The following is a 4,439-nucleotide window of genomic DNA, read 5'->3' as shown; positions in this document are numbered from 1 at the left end:
ATTGTCAAGCAATCATAGTCCAATAAAGACGTTAAAAAATAAAGAAAAGATCACACACACACACACACACACACACACACACACACACACACGAAAAGGCAAATCTGCTCCTGACACTCCCTTCCAACCTTCTGCTCTTAAGGTAAAGACCCAAATCCTTAACCTGGCCTGCAAGTTAAGCATGACCTAGCCCATCTCTTTCTCCCCTTTTGTCCCTTGTCATTTGCTTTTGATTTACTCCAGCCATACTGGCCGTTCTTGGGTGCAGCAACAGCCTTGTTCCTTCCCACCTTTAGGTTGTGCCTGTGCAATTCTTTCTGCTTCACGCACACATCCACCCATGGCGCCTGCCTTCTTTCTCCTAGCTAAGCTCTGCTTATTGTCCAGGTTTTGGTTTCCTCTTCTGTTTACTGTCATATGCAATCACTTTCTAAAGTGTCTTCACCATCAAATCATGAGCCCCTTAGAAGAGAAATTTCATCTTATGTGTCTGTCCCTGGTCCTCCCAGATCCTAGAACAGTGCTTAGTACTGTTAGATTCTCAAATTATCTCTGTGCGTGAGTGAACTAAAAAGTCTTTCCAGATTGCTAAGCAATGATTATTTACTTAATGTCATTTTCCATGGATTGCAAAACTCCTTGTGATTCAGATTCTGATTTTTTAATTAGATTTTGTGTATCTAGTTTTTTGTATGTGCCCTAAGCATGTAATATGATACATGCTTAGTATCATATTTATTGAACACATGATAGGTGTTCAATAAATATTGAGGAAATGAACTAATAAATATGCATTTATTGAATGCTTAGTATGTACCCAGGCTGCACTAGGCATACTGATGGGTAATGTATCCATGATCCCTGGAAAATTTGAGATCTTGCATTTTTTACATAGAGTATTTTTGAGAATTAAGTCAGTTCGTAAACAATATTTGTTTTGTTTCAGGTTACAATTTTCTGATTGAGGACTTGAAGCAAGAGCAGTATCAGTTAACGATTTTGTGGGGATATACAAATTTGATTTCCATAACTTTAGTACAGATATGGGTTTGGTTCTAACTAGATTAGTCAGGTATCTTGTTTACAAATGAAAAGTAAATCTGGAACTATTTCAGGCAAAAATGAGAAATTATCTAAAAGCCTCAGAGTTCAAGTGCATTGTGAATCTTCAATGAGGACAATATTATTTATAAATTCCCCTACCTTATTTGAACATGAAATTATAATTTGTGGTTGGTATTTTTCCTGAATACTTATTAACATCATGTGAAACAGTGGGTTTCATGTAACACACACTAGGAAATACTATACTAAAGAGGAACCCCTTTATCATTTCTCAACTTCCCACCCACCTTCAGGTCACTGATATGTACTTGGACTGCCTCAAATACTCAAAAAGCAAACCCACCAGATCAGTACGTGATCTCATCCCAGTCTGTGTGAAGGCCAGAAGGAAGGATCAGATCTGGCTAATGTGGAATTTGGCTTCACCTTATTAAGCAGCATGAGGTTGTGATTCCTTTTGTTTATTCTGTTTTGCTGTGCTTTAGGTCATGATAAAGTGACCCCTACTCTATGCATCTGAACAATTTACGTATTAACGATGAATCAGTCTCTTTCAACAAAGGATGGTTTTGACGTATATTAAACATTTACTTTAATTGCGTATTGCTATGGATGCCTGTGTCCCTCCAAAATACTTATGTTGAAATCCTAACCCCCAATGTGATGGCATTTGGAGGCGGGGCCTTTGGGAAGTGATTAGGTCATGAGGGTGGAGCCCTCATGAATGGGATTCCTGTCCTTGTAAAAGAAGCCCCAGAGAGATCCCTCTCCCCTTCTGCCATGTGAAGCTACAGCTAAAATGTGCCATCTATGAACCAGGAAGAGGGTTCTCAACAGACACTGAATCTGCCAGTGCCTTGATCTTGGACCTCCCAGTCACCAGTACTGTGAGAAATAAATTTCTGTTGTCCATAAACCACCCAGTCTATGGTATTTCGTTGTAACAGCTCAAATGGACTAAGACACATATGCTTGTAACATCTGAAAAGGATCAGCATTTTGTGCATTTATGGTGCAAGAAAGATAGCATCCAACCTCCCACATAAAACAACTAAAAAATGTACAAATGATAAGAAACAATGGTTCCCAAGACATTCAACACTAGGCAACAAAAGACTGATCCCAACTGTCCCAGTTTACTACTGGAGAAAGTTTTCAGGTCACAGAGCAGAGAGGAGAGACTCAGGCAGAGCCCAGCAGTATTTATGAGCTGGGAAAACTGAAGTGGTCTGAGAAGACCACAGCAGCTGCAGTTTGTAAGTCACAGTGCAAGACAGAAGACAGATACACAAAGAGAGAATTCTGAATACTTGAAGAGGGTTGCCCTTAAGTATTTATTGAGTACTGATCAGTGCATGAATGTGGAAAATTATCTGAAGCCAGAGGGAAAAACTACCCAAACGGACGAGAGGGAATCATCTCTTGCATTCACATAGGGCCAGGAATAGTGGCTGTTCCTCGCAGCCAGAGTAGAAAGCTTCATAATCCATGGAGCACTGAGCTTTGCACTCAAAAAGTATAGGTTACTTCGGTTATGAAAAAAATTAACCCTAGAATAAATGCTGCTCTGGTTCCAGCCAAACATCTTAAAAAGCAATACCTAAGAGGATCAAACTATTTTCAACTAACTAAATTGTAGCAAATGTAAAATGCACAATATCTGCATCCAATCAAAAATTACCAGGCATGCAAAGAAGAAGAAAAATATGATCCATAATGAGGAGAAAAATCAATCAATCAAAATGGACCCAGAAGTGATGCAGATGATAGAATTAGCAGACACGGACATTAAAACTGTGATTAGAACTCCATCCATAGATTTAAGAAGCTAGAGGAAACAGTGAATAGATAAAGACATGAAAGACATAACAAAAGATCCAAACTGAACTTCTACTGATAAAAACCACAATGTCTGAGACGAAAAATGCAGTGGATAGAATTAAGGACAAACTAGACATTGCAGGGGAAAAAGCCAGAAAAATTGAAGACAGCAATATAAACTATCTAGAATGAAGCCCATAACCAAAAAACGACTAAAAAATAAACAGAGGATCAGTGAATCATGGGAGAGTTTAAAGCCACGTAAAATATGTATAATTGAAGTCCTGAAGGAGCAGAGAGAACAGAAAAATATTTGAAGAAATAATGGGCTGAAATTTTCCCAAATTTGATGAAAGCTATAAACCCACAGACTGAAGAAGCTCATTGAAGTCCAAGAAAATGAAACATGAAGGAAACTACAAGGCACGTCATGAACAAATTACTTAAAACTGTAAGTATTTGGGTACCAAAAAAAACATGCTTCTAAATAACCCATGGGACAAAGAAGAAATAAAAGAAAAATTATGAGCTATTATGAACAGAATTAAAATGAAATCAACAGGCTTCCCTGGTGGCACAGTGGTTGAGAATCTGCCTGCCAATGCAGGGGACACAAGTTCAAGCCCTGGTCTGGGAAGATCCCACATGCCACAGAGCAACTAGGCCCGTGAGCCGCAACTACTGAGCCTGCGCATCTGGAGCCTGTGCTCTGCAACAAGAGAGGCCACAATAGTGAGAGGCCCGTGCACCGCAATGAAGAGTGGCCCCCGCTTGCCACAAGTAGAGATAGCCCTCGCATATAAAAGAAGACCCAACACAGCCATAAACAAATAAATAAATAAATAAATAAATATTTTTTTAAAAAAATGAAATCAACATATCAAAATATGTGAGAAGCAGATAAAATAGTACTTAGGAAATTTATAGCACTAAATGCCTATATTAGAAAAGAAGCTTTCAAATAAAAAACCTCAGCTTCCACCTTAAAAAACAGTAATAGAAGAGCAAATAAAACTCAAATAGAAGAAATAAAATAATAAAAATGAGAACATAAATCAATGAAATAGAAAACAATCACAATAGGGAAACTTAATGAAACCAAAAGGTTGTTATCTGAGAAGATCAATAAAACTGATAAATGTCTAACCAAAGCGATCAGGAAAAAAGTAGAGAAGACACAAATCACCAATATCAGAAATGGGAAAGGTGATATCACTCAGATTCTACAGATACTAAAGGAATAATAAGGAAATAATATGAATAGCTTTATGCCAGGAAATCTAACAACTTAGATGAAACTGACAAGTTCCTTGAAAGACAAGTTACCGAAGGTGACTCAAGAAGAATTATACAGTGTTGGATGTCAATTATATCTTAATAAAACTGGAGGGAAAAATGTGAAAAAATAATTAGGTTACCTAAATTGTCCTATATCCAGTAAATATATTGAATTTGCAGTTAGAAAACATTCTAATAAGAAAACTATAGGCCCAGAGGGCTTCACCAGTAAATTCCCCAAAGGAAGAGATAATACCAATTTTACACAAACTCTT

Source organism: Tursiops truncatus, chromosome 16, assembly GCF_011762595.2.
Source record: "Tursiops truncatus isolate mTurTru1 chromosome 16, mTurTru1.mat.Y, whole genome shotgun sequence".
NCBI lineage: Eukaryota > Metazoa > Chordata > Mammalia > Artiodactyla > Delphinidae > Tursiops > Tursiops truncatus.
Note: the sequence above shows the minus strand (reverse complement) of the source record.